Here is a 14,978-nt window from a genome sequence, read left to right on the forward strand (position 1 = left end):
TCAACAATATGTACTGTAATGGGGCAGATCAGAATGCCTTGTCTCTATACAGAGCCAGAGATGGACCTCTGATTCCAATCTTTTGACCAGGTGGAAGTAGCTTTGACTTAATTGGCCTCAACAATCTCTGAAACCTCCATCTTTTGATATGGTATTTTAAACCTTAAAGAGGGACAGTTGTGATACTCCCCTTTCTAGGGTACTAGGGAAGCTGAAGTTGGGGTCTAAAGTTGATCATGATGGAGGGGTCCATACTCAATAGCCTCCAAGCCCACTAATGACTGTCTATTTACCTAACAGAAGAATGAAACTAGATCCTTATTTATCACCCTGCATAATAATAAACTTCAAGTGGATCAAGGAGCTTAATGTAAAATCTGAAACTATGAAACTGCTAGAGGAAAATCTAGGAGGCACCAAGATATAGGCATAGGGAAGGAGGTTCTGAGGACTCTAATCATTCAGGAAAGAGGGAAATAATTGATAAATGAGACCTCTTGAAATCAACAAGTTTCTGTACAGCAAAGTAAAGGAGAACATCAATCCAGTGAAGAGGTAGCCCAAAACAAAGCAGAAAAGTCTTTAATATCTATACATCTGAAAGAGAATTAATACATAGAATATGCAAAGAACTAAAAAAAACCCACTGAACTCTAAGAAAACAAAAAAGCTAACTAAAAAATGGGTTGTACAATCGAACAAAGAATTTTCAAAAGAAAAGATAAAAAAATCAATACATACATAGAGAACTAAAAAAATAAATCAAAACACCAAGAAAATGAATAGCCCAATTAAAAATCGGGGCATGAAACTAAACAGAGATTTCTCAAAAGAAGAAATACAAATGGCTGAAAAATATTCTTTAAAATGTTCAGCATCCTTAGTTATCAGGGAAATGAAAACTGAAACTACTTTGAAATTTCGTCTTACCCCCATCAGAAAGGCTAAAGTAAAAAAAATAAAAACAAAACAAAACAAAAGATAATAAATGCTGGTGTGCATGTAGGGGAAGGGGAAGATTTATTCATTGTTGGTTGGAGTGCAGACTGGTGCAACTATTATGGAAATCAGTGAGTAGGTTCCTCAAAAAGCTAGAAATCCAGAGTCTGGAGAGATGGCTCAGCGATTAAGAGCACTGGCTGCTCTTTCAGAGAACAGGAGTTTGATACCCAGTACTAACATGTTGGCTAACAACTGCCCCTAACTCCAGTACCAGGGGAATCCATCGTCCTCTTCTGACCTCTGTAGACATTGCATGACATCGGTACACTTAACATACATGCAAGCAATATACTCATACACATAAAACAATAAATTAAAAAAATTAAAGCTAAAATTCATCTACCATATAATCCAGCCATACCACTCTTGGGCATATGCTCAAAGGACTGTATATCATACTACAAAGATACTTACTCAGCCATGTTCATTAATACACTGTTCAAAATATACAGAAAATGGAAACAGCCTAGATGACCATCAGCTGATAAATGGTTAATGAAATGAGGTATAATTTCACAATGGAATATTATTCCACTGTCTAAGAAAAATGAAATTATTAAATTTACAAATAAATGGAAGGAGCTGGAAACAATAATTTGGAGTAAGAAAAACCCAACCAGAAAGACAAACAGTGTATGATTTCTTTCAGGTATGGATGGTAGCTTTGAATCTTAGATACATGTGTTTACATTAGAGTTCCCATAGAAGTCAGGAATACAATAAAGGGCCATGGGGGAACTTTAAGAGAAGGGAGATAGAAAACAAGTGACATGAAGGGGGAAAGGAGAATAATCAGACAAGAATTGTTAAGTGGGATGGGGATGGGAGGGCAGGTTAGAGAAAAGAGTATGGGGAAGAAAAATGAACCCTAAAGATGTTTGAAAAGGTCAAATGGTAACTTACTACTATGCAAGATTCCTAAAATATACACATACACACATATAAAAATAGTTTAAATGGAGCTATCTTATAACAGGGGAACAATGCTTCTCCCAGATATAATAAGTACTGAATAAAAAGCTCAGGCTGGGAGTGCATTACCTCTTTTGAAGTTGTTGATCAGTGTTGTCCCCTAGACCTGCTACAGTGCAATGCCATTGATTTTGGTTACCATTCAGAACTTAATGGTAAAACTTTATTGCTGAAGACACCACACACTAGTGTCATAGATCATGGAGAAATCAAGTTGGTACTGACCTTGAAGCCTCATCCCTACTATTTATCTTTCACAGTGCCAGCAGGTGCGATGTACACCACTAGGGGAGAAAAACAATCACCAGTCTTATACAACTGTGAATCCTGTGACCTACAATAATGACCAGTGTGGCATGATATGCAATATATTGGTGTAAAAATGGAATGAATATTATAGGAGTAACTGATGACTTCCTTATTAGATTTAAAGCCTTCTCCACAAGACAGATCACACGCTTGGTACAATTTTTAGGGCCAAGAACCAGAAACTAGGAAGGTCATAGGCCTTAGGGGAGAGTCCACTATTACTATTCTACTAAATGAACATAGTACTATAACAACTCCTAATGACTTATTGTTATTACCATAGATAAATGCATCTCTCAACTCTCATCAGAGAAACTTCTTTTTGAAGTATATGTCAATTAACACAGAGACTCACAACTGGTCAGTATTCAGAGAATAAAAGATTGGAGTGCTTTACCCTAAAAAACATATCTATATCATGCCCCCTTCTTACAAGGCTCAGGGATCATAGTGGAGGAAGAGGGGACAGAAAGATTATAAAAGCCAAGGGCAGTGGGTGACCACAAAGTGTTTTCTGGACACAACGGGGCAGTTGCACATATCAGTTGACAATAGTCCACCTTCCGCCTCAGCTGATAAACTATTGGCAATTGATGGCTGCTGGGAGAGGAAAGTCAGTTTTCTTCAGGGATGTGGCCGCGGAGAGGTTACCCATGCTCCAGTAGATGACCCTATAGCTGTGCACATACTGGGAGCAGTAAGTGGACTCTGGTTTAAAAAAAAAAAATGAGAAATTGGGAAGGAATTGTGGTGGGGGGGATAGGGAAGGAATTGTAGAGGAGATAATGGAGAGTGGACCTATTCCAAACATAGTATATCCATATATGAAATTTCAAACAATAAAAAATGCTTTCAACACCCCAACCATAAGGGAAGTGCCAATACAAACTACTTGGAAATTCAATCTCACCCCAATTAGAATGGTTACTGTTGCCTGAGTTCTCTTAGGGTCCCTTGCTCCTGGAGCTGTTAGACAAACCATATAACACATCTTTGTCTAAATTTTTCATAGTTTATAACCTGGTTAGGGGAAATAGAGTAACTTACAAAGGTGAACACCTGGCACCCCACAAAAGATGAACACCGGGTACCTGTTCTGCTCTGTGGCTCAGTGGCCCACAGGTCCAGATTGTTTCCCAGCCCTGCCCACAGTCTCCTTAAGCTCTCGTCCACAACTTGCGGGCCTGCCATCTTGCCCCAGGCAGGTAAATGCCCCCTCTCGCATCCACATGGGCAAGACACTAGAACCATTTCTTTTCTCCCATTGCTGCTACCAAGATGGTGCCAAGCTCCTCCCTCCATGACTAACTCTCTACATATTGCTCTCCTGTAGCTAACTCTCCGCAGCCAATTCTCTGCTGTAGGCCCTGCCCCTTGGTGGAACAAGTACCCCTCAGGACACAGTTACTATCAAGAATACAAATGACAGCAGTTTCTGGCAAGGATGTTGGGGAAGGGAAACATTTAACCATTGGTGGTGGGATTGTAAACAGGTGCAGTCAATGGGGAAATCAGGTTGGAAATTTCTGAAAGAAAAAAACAAAAAACTAATAATAGAACTACCATATGACCCAGCTATGTCACTCCTGAGCATATGCCCAAAGGACTCTATATCTTCCCAAAGAGATACCTGAATGCACATGTTCATTGCTGCTCTAGTCACAGTAGTAAGGAGATAGAATCAGCCTAGATGTCCATCAATAGATGAATGGGTAATGAAAATGTGGGAACATATATTTATATATTACATTATAAATAACAATTTTATTCAGCTGTAAAGAAAAATGAAATTATGAAAATTTCAGGAAAATGGATGGAACTGGAAAATATTATGCTATCAGGTAGCCCAGGCCCAGAATTGCAAACAACTTGAGTTTCATATATAAATCATAACTTTAAATTTTTAAATTTGTATTTTTAAATTGGAGTGAATGTCTGTAGTGTCAAAGAACTTAGAAAGGGGCTGTTGGGCAGGAGAGGTGTTAAAGGAGGAGATATCCAACATGCAATGTGAAGATGGAGGAAATCTTGAGGAGCAGAAATGGGGGCAGGGGCTGGAGAGAGGCTTAACCAAAGTCAACGATGTGTGAAAATATCCTGTGGAGACCTACTATTTTGTAGCTAATTAAAAATACAGATTAAAGATAAAAGAGAAAGAACTTGAACAAAATGCACTGCATGGGTAGATAACTCTGCCCAGAGAAACCATAGGTCATTAAGTGAAAATTCCAAGCCAAGCATAGGATCCTATTTATAAGTAGTTGGTCAGGGTGATAGGTCCAAGCTCTGGGGAGAAATTGTGCCTGGTATGGTAAACCATGGTCAAAAGTGCATGGTTGGCAGCATCACAAGCCCTACTGAGGTACCTACTACTACTATTTGACTAATTGGACATGTTTTCAAACTTTCCTCTAAATTATACCCACAGATTAATATTAATGCTGCTCTCAGACTTGGTCAAAGAAATTTCCTTTTGCAGTGGGCAGCAATGAATACAAAAACTCACAATGGTCCAAAGTGATGAGAATAAGTGACAGTTGAGTGCTCAGTTCCAAGTGGGACATCAGTATTATTCCCTCCAAAGCTCAGGGAACATTGTGGAAGTAGGGGTGGAAAGAATGTAAGAGCCAGAGAATGGGGAAGAGTGCTGTGGAATGCTGTCTTCTGGACATGACATAGCTACAGCACCCATGAACTCACAGCAGATGTTACCTGTACAAGACTTGCACAAGACTGTACTGCTCTACTCCATTATGGATGGAGCTGGGTTCTGTGGGAGAAGTCATTCCTCAGTGTTATAGCCACTGGTAAGGTGGCCTTGTTCAAGTGAATACCATCCCCGACCTTTGCTCATGCAGCTGACCCTAATTAAATGCAATGGACCGTAAAGCATAAAGACATGGGGCTGGGGAGATGGATCAGCAGTTAAGAATACTGGTTGTTCTTACAGAAGACCCAGGTTTGAATCCCAGCACCCACATGGCAGCTAACACCTGTCCATAGCTCCAGTCTCAGGGGATCCGACAGCCTCTTCTGAGTACAACACGGGTGCACTTACCTATATGAAGGTAATACATGCATACACATAAAATAAAAGTAAATAAAATTAAAAAAAATAAAGACTTGAAGGTAGGATGGGGGTTTATTGGAAAGAAGATGTTCTGTGGGATTGGGGATAATGGGAGAGGTGAATATGACCAAAGTCTACTATATCATTTTGTAAATAAATGAAATTTTGAATAAAAAATAAAGCAAAGGAAAGCAGCCCTTCTTAAGTGAATTCAAACCTGGATTTGAATTCAAATCCTGGGTTCTGTCTCACATTTGAATCAAGTAATTCACTGAGGAGGAAGCGTTCAGATACACAAAGACTTCTGTGTTAAGTGGTAACAACTTCTTTATCAGAAAGTTGTATATATCAATGTGATATTGTGCAATGATTCCAATTATTATGAGATTTTGCTAATAATTATTTTTACCAAAAGCACTATTTAAGATCGTTCATACACTGATATCTCATTTTTACATAAAATGTTGTAAAAATTGGATAAAGTGCTTGCTTCACAATCTTCATGACCTGAGTTTGATGACCATATCCCAGGCACAGGAGGAAGGAGAGAAATGACTCCATAAAGTTGTCCTTTGACCTCCAGGCTCATGCTTCTATGCATATAACTTCCTCTCTCTCTCTCTCTCTCTTTCTGAAGATGTTACCAAAATATTAAATGGAATATGTATTTAAATATTTCAGTATTTCTTTGAGAGGTGATATACAGTCAATTTAAAATATTTTTACACTTTTCTGTTTCTTTACTATTTTGAACAGTGGATAATCATTTTATCATCAGGAAAATAAAGAATAAAATTTCATTTAAGAATGCAAATGGGTTGGGGTGATGACTCAGTGGGTACGAGTTCTTGCTCTGCAAGCATGAAGACCTGAGTTGAAATTCCTAGCAACAATGTGAAAAGCTTGGCATGGTTGAATGTGCCTTTATCCTAGAAGTCAGGTGGGTTTGGGGGAGACAGAAGGATCCTGAGAGCTCATTGACCAGGCATCCTGGCCAAAATGATGAGCTTCTGGTTCAGTGAAAGACCTTGTTTCAAGAAAATAAGGCAGAGAGCAAAAAGATGATGCTGACTAGTCTACTCTGGCATCAGCATGAACACTCATGGATATACGCCCTCAAATGCTAATGTGCATGCAACACACACACACACACACACACACACACACACACACACACCAACCTCCCCCAACCAACCCCTCCCCTGCCCACACACTGTGAAGTTTCTTCTTTAAGACAAACCTCAGTGAGTTGTAGCAAGATCCATCTGCCACTCGATTTTTAAAATGGAATTTGATTTGAACACAGCCACTTTCTTTCACAGATCATTGGTTCTGGTTGTTTTGTGCTCACTGAATTACAGAACCACTCAGTTGCAATAGACACCCATGAAACCTAGAGCATTCTTGGAAGAGTTTGCAGATCCCAATTCTGCTATATTAGCCTACTATTAATTTCTTGCCAGCAATTTTTATTGCCATATCTAAGAAGCCCCCAACCAATACTGCCCTTCTTGAACCTTTGCTTATTCAAAACAGAGCTCCATGTAACTTGTGTGCAACTTTAGGGAGATTGGGCCACACATGTGCTCAGTCTGCTTTCTAAAAGCTTTCTGAAAGGGTAAACACCAAACACTCTTTGCCTGTTGCCCTGGTGCCCTTGGGAACACTCCATTTAGTCACTTCCAGCATTGTGCCTGGAATTCCTGTCAATGTTTCTGTTCTTAGGGAAGTGGCCACTGACAATTTACCTCTCCTGGTAAATGCCTCACTTCCTGCAGAGTCACTGCTATGTCCAACTGAGTCAGGCAAACCTGTGAAGCCCTCTTCAAGTCCTTAGTCCTTTGGAGCATCATCTGTCTTGGGACAAAATACTTGTCTGTTCTTGGCTGCCCCTCACTGCCCTGCTGCCCCTAATGAGGTCTCTCTCTTCTACAGGCTAAGATTTGTCTGGGCACCAGGCCAGCACAAGGCAAGCCTGGTAGTAGATTTGGCACTGCTCATTCATTGACTCTAGAAAGGATATTGATTTTCTCATTTCAAAAGAATGAGTGTAGGCATTCAGTAAAAACAATTGAAGCATTAAGGTTACAAAGCAAAAATAAAATATTATGTTATTTTCTAGACTAACTCATCTACATAATTCAAATACATTTCAGGTACTTTCTATTTTTTCTTTTAATTCTCCCAACAGCTTGAATTATTTATGATATATTATGGATTTTTTTTTCTGGTAATGAATTAAATCTCTAAATTTTAGTTTCATGAATTTAACAATTCATCATGTCTACTGGCAGCAAGAATCATCTTACATTGGTGGACTTTGAATGGCAGCCTCCCTTCAATGGAACTCACTTGTACACATTCCTACCAAGCAGTCATTCCTTCCTAGATCCCTGGAGCTCAAATGGCTGTTTTCTCTATAACTCTAGCTTAATCTTTAATAATTAGGAATTCTTCCCACTGTGTTCTGAATTACACAATTTTAATTTTATTTCTAGTAGCTCTTTTTTCATTTTTATTGCTTTGATGTGCAAAATTTTTACATATTTAATGTATATAACTGATCATTTTGAAAATATGTAATATCGTCACTGCAATCAAAATGGCACCACCACTCCAATGTTCTCTGTTTTTATTTTAAAATATTTTATATTTTATTTTTGCATATGAGTGTATTGTCTACATGTATGTAAGTGTATCTCTCATGAAGTGCCTGCAGAGGTCAGAAAAGTGTCAGATTCCTTTGGAACTGGAGTTATGGAAGGTTGCTATCTGCCGTGTGGGCACTGGGAACTTATCCTGGGGTCCTCTGCAAAAGTAGCCAGTGCTCTTAACTACTGAGTCCTCTCTTCCACCCTCCCCCACTTCTGCTTTAAAATCATGTTTTGTGACCATCTAAACATGACATATAGCCTTTGAACACGTTTTAGTGTACAGCACTGCATTGCCAACTACATGCTTGGTTTTGAAGAGCGGGTACTGACGTCCTCTTCTTCAGTAGCTGTCAGCACATACTCACTGAATAATCCCTGACTTTCACCATACCTTTGTCTCCTGGAAATTACTGTGCTAGTCTCTTCAAAGAGAAAACGCAACTGGCATATTCAAAGTTGCATCATTCACAATAGTCAAGATATGGAAATAATTTATGTCTATCCAGAGATAAAGGAATTAAATAAAACGTGGTGAATATGTGCAATGGAATATTATCCAGCTTTTAGAAGAGGTGAGCCTTCCACAATGCTAAAATTTCCATCATTCATGTTTCCTTACATTATATTTTAATAACTTTCTTTTCATTTGTATATTCTGAGTAGTGATCAATTTATTACTATCTGATAAGATACTTCAGATTACAATACTATGTCAGCTAAGTCTCCTCAACACAACTAAATTTAAAGTACACGGATCTTGTCTTTGTTTATATTTCATTTTGTCTTCTCTACTATCTCTCACTTCAAAGATCCCAAATTCATCTTATCCAAATTACCTCATCTTATCTTGACTACCATGTCAATATCTAATTCATCTGTGTCCCAGACTTTCCCCCCTTTTTGTGTATCAATCACCATCAATTAATCTTCCACTGCCTATTGTTAGGATTAAAAAGAAGGCAATTTGATCATGACAATGTAGGATGACTTTGGGTTGATAATGTCATCTATATTCAACTCAGATTTTAATAGGAAAGATACAAAGTCAATGAGCCAGTGAAAGGCCTGGAGCAGTGAATTAAAAAGCTATGTTCTAAAGACCACTTTGTGAACTATTAGGCTTTACAGTTGTGTTCTGAGTGTCATCATCACATATTCTATATCACTCACTAAGTGTAACAAGATAAGAAGTAGAAATAAAAACTACAAAAATTGGAATTGAAGAAAAATGTGCCATCATTTCATATTATATTGTTGTCTATGAAGGATCAACAGAAATTCCTGGAACTGTATAGATTAAAACAAAGATGTAGGATATAAGGGCAATATTAAAATTCAATTAATTTTATCCACACAAGCAATGAAAATTAGAATTTGAAATAAAACAGTGCTAAAATGAAATATTTAGCATAGACCTAAGAAAAACTATACAAAATCATAGAGAAAATGATGAAAATCTGAAGAAAGAAATCAAACAGATCTAAATTCGTGGGTAGATATTTCAGGTTCATAAATTGAAAGATGTAGTGCTAATATGCCCATCATCCCCCATTTCATCTATGGATCAAATATAGTTCCAACAAAAACTAGAGTAATTTTTTAGACATTGAATATATGAATGTAAGGTTTATAAGAAACTGCAAAAGACCTATACTAGCTATCGATAACCAATACCAAATAAAAACAAAGTCAGGTGACTGATACTATCTAACTTAAAGACAGGCTGTAAAGCTCAGACGTATAGGTCAAGAGCATAGTATAGATGTGATGGCTAGCATTAATTGCCAGCTTGACAAAAGGTAAAACCACTTAGGGGATGGGCTTCTGAACATGTCTGTGTGGGATTATCTTGACTGTGTTAACTGAGGTGGGAAGACCTGCCTACTGCAAGTGGTACAATTACCTAGGCAGGGGATCCTGGACTGTATAAGAGTGGAGAAAATGCATTGAGCACCAGCATGCATGCATTCACTGCTCTCTTCTAACATGTGATAAGATGGTTTAAGTTCTTGTTGCCTTGACTGTGAGATAAAGTGAACTGTGAGATAAAATACTTCCAAATACATCCAACTTCTGGGACTTTACTTCCAAAGGGCTTAGATGGCTCATCCTCTCTAGCTTTGCTGCATGCAACACACATCTTTTTCTTGTGCTGGTACCACTCCCTGTATGCAGGTCTTCTTGACAGATGCCTCACAGCTCTGGCATCACGAGCTTCTTGGGGTCTCCATTGCCAACCAGGCTTCACGTTCACAGTGTCACGCAATGGCTTATCATGGCCTTCTCTACGTAGGGAAACCCCACCTGGCCTCAGCGGCTCTCTGAAACTGCAGAGGAAGAACTGATGACCCCTTCACTCTTGCATCTTTCATGCCTCTAAAGCCAATACCAGGTGAACAACACTGCCCAGTTTGACTGCAAGTTTGGGATGGACACCAGCCTCCTTTATCCATTTTAGAAGTGCTTCTCTTCAGTGGTTCCTGCAGCATTTTCCTTTCACAAGCTGGAGGCTTAACTGGGTGTGGTCTTGCCCTGGAGGCACTCTCTCCATTGTTTAAGTTTGAATCTCTAGGCCCTCCTTAATCACATTAATCTCCTTATCAATGGGATCCTCTCCAGCAAATGCCAGGGCTCCAACATTTATCTTCCTAGTGCTCTTTTTCAATTCAAACTGTATTTCTTTCTGCCCCATTTGCTCTCTTTCACTGTAGAGCTGCATACTATTCACCATTAATAGCCATGCCATCATTTCTATGTTAGGCTGTCTTGAAATTTATTCTGCCAAAGAAATTAGTCCCTGGTTTTTCAACTTAGCCTCAGGCAAGCTTTTTGGCTATGAGCAGACTCCAGCCAGGCTCTTTGCCAAAATATCCTAATTGCTGCTAAAGTCCTTATTTCCCTCTGGAACTACATTGTTCTCAGCACTACTTTCTTCCAGGCATCTACTAGAATGGCCTGTTAAGCTCCACATACAACAATCAACCATTTTTCTAGCCTAACCTTCCAAAGTCTTTCACATTCTTCCAAAACCCTACATGGTCAGGTTCCGCTTCATAGTCAACAGCCCACTCTCTGGTACCAACTACTGTATTAGTCACTGTTGTGCTGCTGTGATAGAAACACTGACCAAAGCAATTTAGAGAAGGAAGAATTTATTTGAACTTACAGTTCCAGGGGAATTACAGTCCATCATGGCAGGGAGGCATAGTGGCTGGAGGTGGCTAGAACAGGAGCAGCAGAAGCTAAGCTCTCACATTGTCATGCAGGCTCAGGAAATGAGAGAAACTGGAGATCCCACAAGGCTTAAGAACTCTCTAAGCCCATCCACAGTGACATGCTTCTTCCAGGATAGCCACACCTTCTAAAACCTCCCAAAACAACGCCACCATCTGGGGACAAAATTTCCAAATACTTGGAGCCTACAGGGGACATTTTCATTCAAACCATCAAAATTAGGAACCAAGATATGGGCCATTCATGTAATATTCTTGCCAAGAATCTTTCTTCATTCTGCTGCATACTGAGAGTTTGAGTAAGGATGAATTTAAAGATAATAGGCTAATAGTTTTTCTTGTTGAGGTAAAGTTGTATGGCAAGTTTAAAGATTGCAGCATAAAGATTACAGACAACAAAGCAGCTGTTGAATGTTAAAGTGATTTGTGCCATTAAAGGGAAATGAGAGATCTTCACGAGGATGATAGGACAGAATTTCCTCAGGGTAAGAACACAGAAACTGATACAACTGGTCTTCAAGGGAGCCAGGCTACATCTCCTGATGTTAGCAAAACTTCATGGCAGTGTCCAAGTGGCACTGGTTTTGAAGGCATGAAAATGCAAGATTGAAAGTGTCATGGGGAATAGCTGAGACCTAATGTTGTCTGACAGGGTTGCAGTCCCTCTGAAGAAAAATTATTGTGTGAAGCTATGAAGATGAAGCTTAAGTTTCAGTGGAGCACAGAGGATACTGGGGATGCCAAACCCATGGGACAGCCACCAAGGAGTACTACACAAGGAATAGAGCTGCCTTAAGAGAGAGGTTTTGTGTGTTACAGGCAGCAGAGCTGGAGAAGTGGCTCTGCCCAAACCTTTGGAAGACCAGATGATCACATCATGAGATCCAGATGCCAGGCATGGAGCTGTAGGATTGAATGTTGGCCTTCCTGGATTTTGGCTTGCTTTGGTATGATTGTTTCTTGCTATGCTCCATTTCTTTCATTTTTTAATAAGGATGTTTACTCCATGCCATTATATGTTGAAAGTATGTAACTTGTTTTTTGTTTTATAGGCATTCTCAGTTATGAAACTTTAGATATTTAAAGTGCTGAAATTGTTAGTGACTTTCAGGACTTTTAATGTTAGAGAGTTCCACAACTGGTCACACACAGAAAATAAGTGTTTGAGGGATACCCAGTCCTAAGTGATACATCTACAATGGAAACTCTACACCTAAGGCTCATGGAACATAGTAGAATGGGGGGTAGAGAGAATACTAATGCATTCCTCAACTCTCACCAGTGAAAATTCCTCATGCACACAGAAGGCCACAACTAGCCAAAGTGTAGAGAATAAGAGACAGTAAAGAGTATATCCCTGGATGGGACTCCTATCTTAAACCTCACATACCCAGGGCTCAAGGATCATAACAGAGGGGAGGGCAGAAAGATTGTAAGAGCCAGAGTTGGTTCATGATAATAAGGAAACAGAGTCTTCAAGGTCTCTGGGAACTTGCTCATATGAACTTACAGCAATGGTGACAACATGCACAAGATCCATATGAACTCAACCAGACAAAAATCCATTATAGAACGGGAGAACTAGGCAACAGGTCCAAACCTTAGCTGAAGACTTTAAAAACATTTTAAAATATTTTATTATTTTTATTTTATGTGTATGAGTGTATTGCCTGCTTGTATGTGAGTTCACCCGTGTTGTACAATGCTGCGGAGGTCAGAAGAGGATTCCAGATTCCCCTGGAATTGGAGTTAAGGATGGTTCATAGCTGCCATGTGGGTGCTGGGAATCGAACCCAGGTCCTCTGCAAGAGCAGTCCATGCTCTTAACCACTGAGCCATCTCTTCAGCCCCAGCTGAAGACTTTTAATGTTAGACTGGATGAATTTTATATTATAATATGTCCATGAGCTCATGGTTAAAAAGGGTGGAAAGGCATGGCTTAAAGTATTGTGTTTGAATGTCAAGTTGACAATGTATAGTGTTGTGATGGTTAGTGTTAGTTTTCTACTCTATGGAACTTAGACTTACTTGGGAAATGGACCTCTGGGTATGTCTGTTGGGGAATGTCTCGATTATATTAGTTCCCGTGAGAATGCTGACCCACTGTTGGTGGCACCATTCCCTAGGCAGGGGTCTTGGAACTGTGTAAAAGTAGAGAAAGGACACTCGGCACTAGCATGCATGCATTCACTGCTCTTTTCTGACTGTGGAAGTAATGCAACTAGCTTCTTTGAGCTCCTTCTGCCTTGATTTCCTCACCATGATGAATTGCATGTTGAACTGTGTGCTAAAATAAGTCCTTTGTGAAGTTTCTTTTTGTCAAAGTATTTTATCCCGGAAATAGGAAGAGAAAGTAAGACAAGACAAGATAAACTGCCGAAACAGAATCAAGTAATTGTAATGACTGATTGCTGATGAAGGGCCAAAGCAGAATACTGATAGTCTTTACAGCAAATGGTGCTTCAACAACCTACAGCTCCATCCAAAACATAAATCTAGACACAGGCACACCTTTCACAAAATTAACTCAGTTATAGACCCTATGTCTAAAAACCTTGGGAAACCACAAAATACCCAGGAGAAAAGATGGAAGAAAAATTGTTAATGAAATTTTTAATATAGCATGAGTTCTGAAGACAATATTGCTTTCATTGGGAGTACTTAAAATTTAGAGCTTTGGTTCTGTGGAAGACATTGTTAGCAGACTGAAAAAAGCTAGGTATAGTTTTTGAGAAAATATTTGTCAATACATACTTGATAATGCATTCAAAGTATATAAAAATTCATAAAATTCAACGATAAAACTCAATAACTCAAACTGCAAAATAAAATATCTGAGTAGTCGCCTCATTAAAGATTTATTAAAGATGCAAAGCAAATTCAACAATAATGATACAATAGTGAATAAGCCTAAGAAGAGGTATTCAATGCTCTTTGTCATTGGAGGACTGCAAATACTATTATAAACTTACTAGCTGGCTAAACCGAAAAAAAAAAAAAAAAACAAAAAAAAACGGGCAATGTCCAGTGTTTAATAGGATGGAGAATAAGAAAAGTGCTCATTTATTTTTAGTGGAAATGCAAATGGAGTTATATTATAAGACAATTTGACCCTTTCTTACAAAGCTAAACATGACCTTACCATATAGTTCAGCAATCACACTCCACAGGTCCTTATCTAACTGCTATTTCCTATCTGTTTGATCATTTATTCAAGTTATTTGCTCACTTAAGCTTATGTAAACATTTACTTGAGAATGAACGTTTACAATAGAATTATTTGAATCACCCCAAACTGGAATCAATCAAGATATTCTTCATAAATAAATGGGTAAAAATGTGTTAGTCCCTTTAATGGAATATTACTTGGCAAAAAGAAGAAAGGAATGAGCTTTTAGTTAACAAAAATCCATGGATGAACCCTAAGTACTTATTGCTATGCTAAAGAAAAGCTTCACAGTACATAATTCCAATTGCATGATATCATGAAATGCAAAATTGTTGAGACAACAAACAAATCAAGTGTTTCCAGAGGTTTGGAAGACTTAGTAGAGTAGAGGGCAATGGCATTGGATAGGAGGAACATAGGCCACGTTTAGGCTTGTGAAACTATTCTATGTAGCACTTTAATGATGAATACTGGACTACATGCATTTGCTAAATCTTGTAGAGGTAAATGAGCTTAGTATGTGCAAATGTTTAAAAATCATTTAAGAGATGAGGGATGTCTGGGATGGA

Source organism: Nannospalax galili, unplaced genomic scaffold (genome assembly GCF_000622305.1).
Source record: "Nannospalax galili isolate Female #2095 unplaced genomic scaffold, S.galili_v1.0 scaffold304, whole genome shotgun sequence".
Taxonomy (NCBI): Eukaryota; Metazoa; Chordata; class Mammalia; order Rodentia; family Spalacidae; genus Nannospalax; species Nannospalax galili.